Raw genomic sequence first — 12,092 nt, forward strand, 5'->3', positions numbered from 1 at the left:
GGCGGGGGGCTTTGCTTCCCCGTGTGTCCTCCGGAGCTTGTTTTCCTGAGAGCAGGCGAAGGGAAACGCTTAATCTGAAGCAAAAAAGGCGTCTAATTTAGAGGCGAAAGGTACGTAGTGGGACATGGACACGGGTTTCTATGTGCACAAGTGGTTCCTTCGCCGTCGACATTTCCAGGTTTGTCAAAGGTGTGAATTAGATTGAGGTGAACAGGCCTGTGCTCCCACCAGCCCAACTTCTTTCGGGAAGGCTGAGCTCAGCTGGCGGGGATGTTTTCTGACCCTCTCCCATTCCTGTCTTGCAAAATGCTGACTGACCCTCCGGCCCGAAGTTTGCCTTAAATGTTGTGACTTCTTCGTCCTCTTTAATGTATTTTTGGTCATGAGATCTGAAATACCACAAATCAATTTCTTTCATTATTACATTAGCTTCTGTTGACAAACTTTGCTGTCAATAGTGTATTTAGTCCATTGAATTTTAATTGACACTGATGGATCTTAGGTCAATGCGTGGGAATCTCTTCAAAAATTTTTAAGAGTGCAGTGAAATTTTAATTGTGGAAACATCACCCTGCCAGTTTTGCCATACAATTAACTGAAAAATATCCCATAGATTTAATATCAATAAAATACTATTTATTTGCTTATTTTCACACTAGTTAAAAAACTACATTTTTTCTGTAGCAAGTTTTTTTCTATAGCTAGTTTGTTTTAAATGGCATAAAATCCTGCATGTCTTAGGCTTTATATGCATATAAATACCAAAGCAATATAAGTATCAACTAGAAGCATGTAGTAAACTATACAGTCCATCTCTTTGTCTGAAAGCAAATTGTTATTCCAGCTGGACACACACAAGATCTTCTACAAGTTTTTCCTATTCTCCTCTTTTTTCCATTATAAATCTTATGTACCATAATTAGCTCCCATAAATCTTTCTTCATTTGACATCGTGTTCTCTACTCGGTGCTGTACATTCTCCTGTATTTGTCATCATTAAAAAGTTCATTTGCTTTATCACTCACAGATCATTAGCTTCCAAAAATAGCAACCATGCATCAAAGCCTGTTTGATTCTAATACAATGCTGTACATCGTTTTTGCGTCCGAGTAATTTCTCATTCCTTGTATCACCGGGCCAGTAAACACTGGGGCAACAGTCCTTTTCCATGCAACATGATATGGATTGTTTCTATGTAAATTTTAAGTGGAACTGAGCTCATCAGCAGTTTCTACAGGGCAAAGATTAGATTACAGGAGGAAAAAAATATAACTTTATTACTGGCACTTGCCTTGTAGTTCTTTAATCATTGAAAGAAGGCGGTTTCATGGTAGGAGTTGCCTTACCATTAAAGGGAAGGGAGCAGGTGCATTTTGCTTTATCCAGTGATGAAGTAGGAACTGTCTGTGGTTGTTTATAGTGATGGGTAATTGGTTTGTCTGTGTACAGACGTCAGAGTTTATAGACAGTAGAAGCTCATGTTTCTTTGCTTTCGCAGTGACCTTGTGAACTTTAATTCTACTGTGATTTTAATTAAAAATGTTTTCTTTAGCATACAGTCTCCTTGTAGATATATAGAGTCTGACTCTTCTCTTGAAAAAAATCCATAAAACTGTTTAGTAGTGGGTGCAGCAGTGCTGCTTCTAAGGTAGTGCGTGGGAATATGAGTGCCTGCTGCCTGCAGCTCAGCTGAGCTCCCCAGAGAAAAGGGCTCTGCTCACATGTGGCTTGTAGTGGTACGGACAGCCTCTGCTATCCCTTCGTGCAGGGCATTAACAGCTGTACATTACTTGGCTGGCAGATTCAATATTTACAGTTATGACAAAAGAGGAGCAAAGAGGAGCAAAGAGCAAGCTCCTTAATAGCAAGGACTGGCACTGAACTGTTACTGAGCAGCTGAAAATATGATTAAATTATGGAAATGTCTCAGGCAAATATTTATTGCAGTAGCAAAGCTGCATTTCAGATTCAGCAGGGCTAAAGTGAAATCATCTTTGTCTAACAACACAGAGACAAATTCTCCCTGTTTTTTGTGAGGATTTAATAAATGGCCATTGACTCGCAGCGCATCCAGCCGTTCCACTCTTGGTTTCAGATGTGTGTTCTGTCAGCACAACCACACTCTGACTGGAGCATTATAACCAATCCACATTGTAGATGGGAACCTGCAGAGCACTCACTGTGCAAAAAGTGAAGGTGTCTTCCAAGTCTTTTGCTGCTGTTGTCACAGATCTCGTCTAGTGCCCTGCACAGCTGGAGTGCATCAGTTGTCTTGCCCTCTGAGGTCTTGCTTCGTAACAGCAAGGCCTGGCTTTGGCTCATTAAATGTAGTATATATACAGCAATGCACAGTTCATTTATCTTTTTGTTCAGATGCCTAGAAGTCCCTTTTTGAAACTGTAGGTGCTGAGGAACTGAATGTGTCTGGTTTGTTTGAGACCAAAATACTGAAAGACATCTGCTTGAACATGGAAATCTTTGTTGGAAGGCAGTAGAACGAAGGTTGTATGTGCCAGGATTGTAACACACTCTTAGAAAAAGCTTCTTCATTTCCCAGCTTTGCATACTTTGAGAGTTAACAATCACAGGAAAGATGGAAATTCAGTCATAAAATGTAATGTCTTCAAGGTATTAAATATACAGTCTTCTCTTACTAGATTTATGGCTCTATATTATTAAAGAGAGAAGAAAGGCTATGCAAAAACGGCCAGGGCAGGAGACCATTTAGTTTACCCATTTTATTACAGTGAAACATCCATTCATGGACAACACTGTCACTTAAGGAAGATGGCTTTGTCTGTACTGAAGCATTTCTGTGGATTGCTACTCATCCCAAAGTCAGCAGAACTCCTTCAGAATTATATTTCTCCGTCATTCAGCTTTGGCTTGGTAAAGTTGGGTCTTCTGAGTTTATGTTTTTGAACTGGCAAATACTGGCACAAATTCCTCCTCTGTGCCTTCTCAGTGTGGTACTGCAGCCTCTCCTCACTCCATCATTACACATGAAGAGGGCTAAGCTAAGACAGTCTCATAAAATCTGTGTCATGAAAGATCTTCTTGATACAGTATCAAATTTGATTACTTTTTGGAGGTGGATATGGGTAGAACATTGCAATATAAGGCAAAGGGGTCTTTGACCACTCTGAAATACATTTGAAATGGAAAGTTTTACAGTTAAACATAAAAGTAAATAATGCAATCAGTACAGTAATTCTACAATACTTCATTTTTTTGTGTCTATAAAGAGTGAACATCATGGGTTGTAAAATTCTGAGTGTAAAATGCCTACATCTGTTTGAGTTATAACAGAGTGAAACTAAAAATCTTGGCAGCTCAAAGCCAAGCAACTGGGTCTGCTGGCACGTGGGAAAACACAGACAGCAGTCTAGTTTGGGAGAATAGTGTAAATATATTAGTAGATGTTTCTGTGAAAACAGTGATGTTTCTATTGAAGCTCAGACTTAAATAATCATTGTCTTGATTTCAAGGGTAACGTTTTACTTTGTTCATAGCTCTTGCAAGTCTCATTACTCCTGATGCCTGTACCCTGTATAGCCTCAGAGGGAGCCAACAGAATTCCTCTTGGCAGTAGTACTTTATCCAGTAGTTGTAGGAATTTAACTAACAGAAAGCTGTCTTGGAGCCCTTTAAACAGCAGATGGTGTATCTGCTTTAGTACAGCATGTTTGAAACATGCCCTGGGAGCAAGTTTCACTGTACTCATTGGTGATGCCTTAAATTATGATGAATTTTTAAATAATTCAAAAGGAAGATTAAATCAATGACTCAGAGAGATAAGCATCAAAACAGGTATAAAAGATACAGTGGGATTTTATAGCAGTTTGTCACCATTGGCTCTTTGTGACCTTGAATGAGTCTAGTGAAGTGTAATTACTGGAGTATTGATTTAGGGCAAAGTTTTTTAGCCTGTTAGTTGATGTTCAAAGAGAATGAGATAAAATAGGACAGTGATTTCTTTGTATTTCTTCTAATACATTTTGTTTCTCAGAATTCTTGGGCCCATGGTTCTCCATGCTCCCAGCAGCTTCAGAGCAGACTTCATCAGTCAGCTCCAGGAGTATGGAAAACCCACATGTGTATAAGCTGGGACATACGTTCAGTGGTGTCCTCTACCATCTGTTTTTCTGATGAAGTTTGTTGCTAAGCTAAGGCAGAACTAGCTTTGAAAGGAATCCTTCAAGGAAAATATCTTGACTGTACTGCAATACAGCTTTTTGTTTTATGGATACACTTAGGGGTTTAGGTATGATGTCTGAGTTTACAGGCAAGACACACTCTTGACAGTGTTATAAAAAATGCTTCAGCTCACATTGCTAAGCTACAGTCTCCATAAACAGAGATAAAAGTAAACAACAGCTCTGCTTTTGCTTTTTTTTTTTAAACAGCAAAGGAATTTATTTTTTAAAAAAGTCAACTTATTTTTAATGACATTGTTTAATATTGCATCCCTGAAAAGCTAAAAATTCAGCGTGCTTTGTTTTGTTTTGTTGGGGTTTTTTTTGGCACATAAAAATTCTGGGCGGGGGAGACAGGTTCCAGTTTTACTCCTTTGTATCTGAAAGTGGTAAGTGAGATGGGAAGATTACACAGTTTCTCGTTCTCCATGTCAGTCTTCTTTTATCAGATCAGCTTTGGCAACTCTGCAATGTAGAGAAAAATAGAATAACAGAGAAACCACTTAATCTAACTCATTGTCTACAAAATGCTATCAGCTAACTGTATTTTAGAATTGTGGGGTTTATTTGATTCTAAACTTGAGTAGATTTCTTTCCTTCCTAAAATGGAAAATACTCTAGAACTGAACAAAGAAGCTGTAAATACAATATAATGTTGAACTTAAAGGATTCGGGGCACTGTATGCCATCACAATTAGTAATTTGTGAAATCTTGCAGTTGCAACATTTTCTCCTTAATACTGGAATCGGTATCACAGAGCTTTGTGCAAGGCATTAGGGGGTTGGGCAGATTCAGGGGCTGCACTGTATCAGCTGACCATGGAAATAGGCAAGAGGTTCCATAAGTACTTGGACAAATTGCAGGTTAAGGAGGGACAGACACTCGTCTGTCTGTCCTTCTAACTAATTCCATTCCTAGAAAGAAGAATGGAAGAAATTAATTTCTGTAGCTACAGGCCTTCTGAGCTGATATAGTGTTTAATGCATCGCCATTGAGTTGACAGTTCCATAGCTAGGAATGCTGAGCAAAACATCCATAGGGCTTGGGTCTTGACTTGTAAGACTACAAAACAGAGAGATTATGAATTTACATCACTTTGTGTGTTGCTCTGCAATGAAAGGCATATATGTCTGGCCTATTTGAGATCTGTTTTTAATTTAATGATAGGTTAGCATAAAAAAACTATTGTACAGAAAAACATTGGAAGAGGAAGAGAATTAATGTCACTGGTACTAATCAGTGTACAGAAGTAGAGCATAAAGGAAGTATATATAGAAGTATCTGGTGAGAGTTCTCCATTAGGCCTCATAGAAACTTCAGATTTGATTTCCATCCCTGTCTTCTGCAGTGTAGGCTGGTTGTGTAGTGTGTTCAGGCATGCTCTCTGTTGTTTGGAAGTAACCATTCATGCTAGTTTGGTAGATATTCACCTTGGAGTTGTCTGTTCTTCTCAGACCTGCTGACAGCAGAGTCTTCACCAGAGAACATCAGGGCAGGCAAACTTCTGAAGATCCTTAGGTGGGGCTGGAAATCACAGAGGAAAGATGATGAAAGCTTGTTGCCCAAACCTTTTATTTGACATTTCTCTTGGTGAGTGGGGTGATGTTGAACTCTTTAGCAAAGGATAAACAATGCCATTTTTAGAAATTTAAAAATCAAAACTGTGCAGAGGTAGTGGGGTGTTCAGAAAGACTACAGGTGGCAGTATCATAGTAAAATAGAGTTTACTTGATGTCTGTAGCCAGAGATCAGCCCTTAGTTCCTTCAACAGTGTGTCATGAACAAGTATACAAGACAGTAAATCAGAAAGAGCAGTTAAGAAACCTGGAGTTGATTGTCAATTAAGCAAATAGTTCAAATAGGTCAATCAGTCTCTTAGACCTTTGTGTTCTCAGTTTTGTAAACATGAATGAATATGCAGACTTGCAGAGATCCTCCTCCATGTCTTGCTTGGTGCATTCAAGCTACCAGTGGTGGCTGGATTTTGCTATACTGACACATAATGCAAGCATGAAAAAGGAAATGCTATTCCCATCAGCTCTGTTCTCCCAGAATTTTAAAAAGGAATATTTGAAGAAAGACAAGTTAGTGTATTTCAGTGAAGTGTCCTGAATTTTCCTAAGTGTCTAGTGTCTTTGGAACACTGAAGGCAGATGTACTCTAAAGACTGATTTTTTTCAGTGAGAGGAATGCTAAACAGTTTGTGAAAATGGAGGCTATTTCAGGTATTTTAGATCTGGCTTCCAAACATGAGTACATGGAAGTTAACTCTGAAGAAGACATATTTTGTTAAAATAAGGAGGATAACATTTTTTACTGTTGTCCCTCTTACTTACCTTTAAGGTTTATAGGAACAGTTAATGTGGAGCATTATCTTGTGTCACTGTGTACTGTAATTTTCTCCTAGTATGCTAATTGCTTTGTAGCAGAAATTAGAATTATGTTTTTTTCCTAACAGCACAGGAAGAACTGTCAGACCCATTTGGCAGGGCACAGATACACTTTCTTTCTTATCCTGATGCGTTCCCCCAAAATCACTCAGTCCAAAATTATCAAAGTGAAGTCATATTGGTTTCTTGTTCCTCGGCAGCCGCTTGTTAAGATACTGTACAGTTTATAGCTCTCAAATATCCACTTAGAATATGTACTTATCTCAAAAGTTAATCGATTCAAAATAATAGGAGTTGTGGTAGGCAATATATATGGGTTTTATTTAATCTTGTAGCTTAGCCTTTTTCACATCTGTGTGAGATGAATATATGGTCCAGACTGTAAAGCCAGTTTATCTGATTGCTGCTGAACCAACAGATGAAGACTGCTATGTTTCTTTACCAATTCAGTTTTTTAGAGTGATGTGATAACTGTACATTGGTGTTTTAAATTGGTTTTGCAGATTACAGAGTTCTGGATAACGTGCGTCACTGAAAGGATGCTGGGGAAGAAAAGTAAAGTGTCACTATGAAAATTATTTGTTCCTTTTAGTGACTTAAGGTTCTCTTTTTTTAATTACTTCCACAAAACCCCTTTGGCCAAATGCCAAACCAGTGTGAATTAAACTACTTAACTATTTCTACCTGTCTTGTGTCTCATACTACCAGGCAGTGTTGAAATTTACCTCAGCAGCTTCCACAAGACTTCCATTTTAGTGCTCAGAGGTAGACTTGAAGCGAGACTGCAAAGCTGAAATATGCAGAGGATATTTTTTATTTACCCAGGAGAAGGAGGAAAAGACTTGCAGTATTACTTCTGTATTTCTTTCTTTCATAAGCCAGTGAAATGGATTAGAGACGTGTTTGGGTGCCAAGGGATAAAAGAGGCATCTCAATACAGAAGCTTTTAACATCTTCAGGGATATAATTCCACTCAACTGAAATAGGATTGAGGCACCTAACCTAAAAATCCTGCTGTGCATTTTATTGGGTAAGGATTGCTATTCATTGCAAGAAGTGATAGCTCCCATCTCTATCTTTAAGCATTTAATGGCTGTGAAAACTTGACTCTCTGTAACTAAAGAGTGGATGCTTGGAGTGAGTACTTCTGAACTCTGAGCACTGGGTGTGCCATGTCTGTAGCACAGCTCTATCTGGGTAGTAGCTGTATGTGTGTTATTTTCACCCTTTTTCTTTATTCACATACCTCTATCAAGGAAAGGAAATTTAGTCCTGTGAGCAGAGAAGGCAGCTGTCACGCACCTTGGACATGCCTCAGATCTGAACAGTTTGGGTAGCTGGACAGGGAAGATGCCTCTCAACTACTGAACAATGTGGGGAACTTTCCTGGGTCAGATTGTCACTGATCACCTGTCTTCTTGCGTTGTTGGAACAGCCCTGGACACGGTCCCGGTTGGATAGGCTGGTAATGTTTTCAACAAGCAGAATGGATGTAGTCAACCCCTTTCGAAGATCATGAGAGTTTAGCAGTCTGGTTTCGAGCACTGTCTCCAGTGCCACAGGGCAGTCCCAAGAGTGTTTTATTTGCAAGACGAGGTGCAGCCCGAGGTATTGCTGCAGAGGCTCCCAGATATGGCCTAGGCTGTATCAATCACATCAAGCAAAGTGATTTTGTCCTTACCGTGCGAGATGTCAGCAGGTCAGCATGTAGGTATATGGAGGAGGAGGGGAAGTTGCCTCTTCGGTTTTGATGATTTTTTTTTTTTTTTTTTAAAGCACAGTTCTATCTTCTGTGCCAGTCTGTGGTGTATTTTTGTAGTATGATATGAATGATTTGTGTTTGATCCCACAGCTAGAGAGAGCACTTCCAGTCTGTAGGGCAAAGGAGGTCATTTATACGTTGCTGTGAAAGGCTGTGGGAGCAAATGCTGAGCTTCTCACAGTCACAGCTGACACTTCTATTAACACTTCTGAGCTAGAGGTAAGGTCAGTGGGCAGCAGGGTGCTGATAAGGGTAGGAGTTCACTGGAATAAATGAGTATTCACCCAGCTAACACTTATTACTGTCATTTTTCCGCATAAGATTATATAGCCCCTCACTCAAAGATGATCTAGAGACAATGCTGTTCCAACAGCTGCTGTAAGCAGAAGAAATTCTGTGTATAATCGGGCTCTGTACACTGATGACTGATCACACGAATCTGATAAATTCTTATGACAGGATCTGTGGCTTTGAGGTCCATTGTAGAAGCCAGATTGTGCCTTATTTGCTGCTAAGGCTTAATAGAATTGCCCATTGATTTCTCTGCAGCCAGGTCCCCCAAGGGATTTATTCATTCAGGGATTAAAATTGTTCCACGGTTGTCTGATTTGTTTAAAGCTCGTGCATTTCTCTTAATTGGAGACAGTGACCTCAAAAATAGCCGAAACCTTCCATTATCCTTATGTGGAAGAAAAATATGTACCAAAAAAATCATATTTTAACTAATGAAGGATCTCACGTCTCTTCTTTTGTACCTTCCTACTTCTGCTTGCTTGAGTCAAAAATGAGTTGAAATATCTGTCTGATGAATTTGTTTGGAGTGGAAGGAAGCCAAGAATTATTTTAACAAATGTTTTAGCTTGACACTGAGTATGGAGGCTTAGTTTGGCAAGCTGGAAAAGTGAATAACTAGGCAGTTTTTGTGAGGCTTATATAGGGTGTGGGTCATCTTGAATGTCAGTTCCAATCTGTGTTACGTATTTGTAAAGGAGCATATATGGTGAATGAATTGACACATTCTCCTCATAAGTTGCACGTTTCTCTGGAACAGCTGATTAGTTTTGAGAAACGGTGGCACATCCTGCAGTCAGCTGAGAAGCCTAAGGGACTTCAGGAAATCTCCTCTCTGCTGGACAGAATTTCTCAGGTACATTCTTCCCCTGTATACGTGTCAAAGGAGCGGTGTTTTGGGTGCTGTGATGGAGTGAAGGTAACGTGTCCGGTAAGCTGGAATGCAAATACAGCAAGCAGCATTACTGGTCTGTGACAGATGGATGGAGTTCAGCACAGGAGAAGGGGGCCTTCTAGCACAGCTCGAGTGAGTGTGGGTTCCCAGTGGTTCGCATGGTGCATAGCTGTTGTCCTGTCTCTGGCCTCGTGGCTGTAGAACAGGCTCACTACTGTATTTTGATGAGTTTGCCTTTAGTAATTCTTGCCAGAGCTGTGAAAGAAATCAACAAAACCCACCTGAAAGTCATTCTGCTGCTGCTGCTTCTTCCACTTTTGCACAAGCAGTTGAGAACACAAAGTGTGTGAATAAAACTGTAAGTGGGCAAGACAGAACAAGGAACTGCTGCAAGGTCAGAATTGGGCTTGTGTCCCTGGATTTGCTTGAGATCTGAGGCTGTAAAAACTTAGGTCAAAACCAGGCAATTTTTAATAACTTTTAGCTAATGTTAATCTGCTGATGAAGCCAGATCTAATCCTGATAATTGAAAAACCAAAGCAAACCTTGATTCCATGGATGAAGTAGAATGCAACGAAGAGGAGGGAGGCTTCTCTGAGCATCACTTACTACTTTGTTCTGCCACTCATGAAGTAATGCTGTCATTAGGCCTTTTCAGGGAATTTTTTTCTACAGCTATTCTCCCTTTCTCTCATACTTTCTGCTGACTTTACTACTGTTTCTTTCAGCAGAGTTTCTCCTTCCTTGCTTTCTTCTTTCCTGCAGAGACATCTCTTCCATACAAATACCTGCATTTGTGATAGTAATCTTAAGGGAAGTCTCTTCTGACCCACAACATCAGTTGCTTTTTTGGTCTTGCCATGCATCTACAGATGATGGTTCTGTCGCTCTCATTACGTTCATGGATAAGGAAGCTCTGTTGCATTTTACACTTGCTTTGAATTGTAGCCATTGCTTCAGTAATGCTTTGCTCAGTCACAACAATGGGTTATTAGCTTGAAATTTAACAGTGGAAGAAGATAGGAGAAAAAGAAAGACATTTCTTTCCTAGAAACAAGTTGAAATCCTGGGTTTGTAATAATATAGTACCTCATATCTGATATTCCAGGATCCCCAAGTGGGCTTCAACTCTTGAACAAGCCAAGTTCAGTTTTATGGGACTGAAGGTTAGTCCATTTTGGAGATATCTGAATCAGGTAAACGGTGTGGCTTCTCTGACATTTGCAGTGAGTCCACAGTATATGGAAGGATAATGGTAGCTGTCCTATTGTTTTGACAAAATTACGCTCTTTAAACTGGTTACCATCTCTCGTGTAACTTGACACTGTTAGCACAAGCATATGAGGGTTTCTGTTTGGACTGATGAGTGCTTTAAGGAAGGGCTGTTTACTCTAAAGAGGTTGTTCCCACAACCTTTGTCATGGTGAGAGGATTTTTTTAGTAAAAGCTAGTCCTGTGAATCTGATGCAAAATGACTCTGTGAGCAGAGAACACTGTAAATTGTCAAGAGATTTTTAGTCAGTTTTCTTGAAACTTCACAGAAATATCCTCTGCAACTCTTGCAGTGAGCCTGTTGCAGCAAGTTCCTTATTCAAAGTAAAATACTGGCAATTAGACTGTAACCTTTAAGTTGAATTCTTTAATTTTTACACACTTGCTTCAACAGTCTGGTTTAATAACCAGCTTAGCTGCTTTGCAGTCTTATTCTGAACAAAATCACAAGCTGTAGCTCAATCACAGTATAAAAGAGGACCATGTGTGCAAATAGGTACAGCTCAGTATGAACCTTCTGTTGGGTTCATGGGGACTTTGGATCTGTGGTTAGTGGTGGTGGGAATGTCCAGCAAGGGCTTCCTGACTCCATCTCCACAAAATGAATTTGCGAATTCTGGTGAAAAGTATTTTATTGTTTTTTAAAACCACATCTGCTCCTACAGCACTACATTTTGTCTGCTGTATCTCCACAATATAAAGCCTCATTTCTGCCTAGCTTTTCTATCAGACTAGTTGTTATTTTAATGGCCTCTGTTTCTGAAGCCTAGGGCAAAATAAAAGTGACCAATCTAGTTTTCATCATAATATTTATAAGTGGTTACACCATTTTTTTTCTCCATTCATTTTTCAAGATGGAATGTGGTTGGAATTTACAATAGCACTGAGCATCATCCTAACTGTTTACTTTACTATTAGATTTGGACTAAAACTGAGAGCTCCTATAAGCTCAGCCCAAGAGTCTGCTGTGGTGTCATTAAAACTTTATATTCCACAGCAGCCTGTAGTGATCAGGATACAATATCTATTTTAATAGTTAAGGGTGAGGAAGGAAAAACCATTTGCTAGTTGAGGTGAGAGAGTTACTGCAACAGGAACATGCAAGGGGTCTACTTATATGAGAAGGTTCATAATCAAAATTATGTTGAAATTTTACCTAATCTTTCTGATGTTTTTTATTAAACTCTCAGCCACTTTGCTTAGGAACAGCAGATTGAAGTGCTTACACCTGGTAGTTGACAGTTTTTAAACGTATTAATTAATTCCATTGCATGTATAATGCGTG

The 12,092-nt window shown here is 39.4% G+C and overlaps 1 protein-coding gene across 1 annotated transcript in view; it reads left to right on the plus strand.

The window, feature by feature from the left end:
• KIAA1211L (KIAA1211 like) overlaps positions 1-12,092 on the plus strand; it is a 63,002-nt gene that overhangs the window by 443 nt on the left and 50,467 nt on the right. The window lies entirely within an intron of this gene.

The sequence above is a fragment of the Lepidothrix coronata genome, unplaced genomic scaffold (genome assembly GCF_001604755.1).
Source record: "Lepidothrix coronata isolate B3197 unplaced genomic scaffold, Lepidothrix_coronata-1.0 Scaffold68, whole genome shotgun sequence".
Taxonomy (NCBI): Eukaryota; Metazoa; Chordata; class Aves; order Passeriformes; family Pipridae; genus Lepidothrix; species Lepidothrix coronata.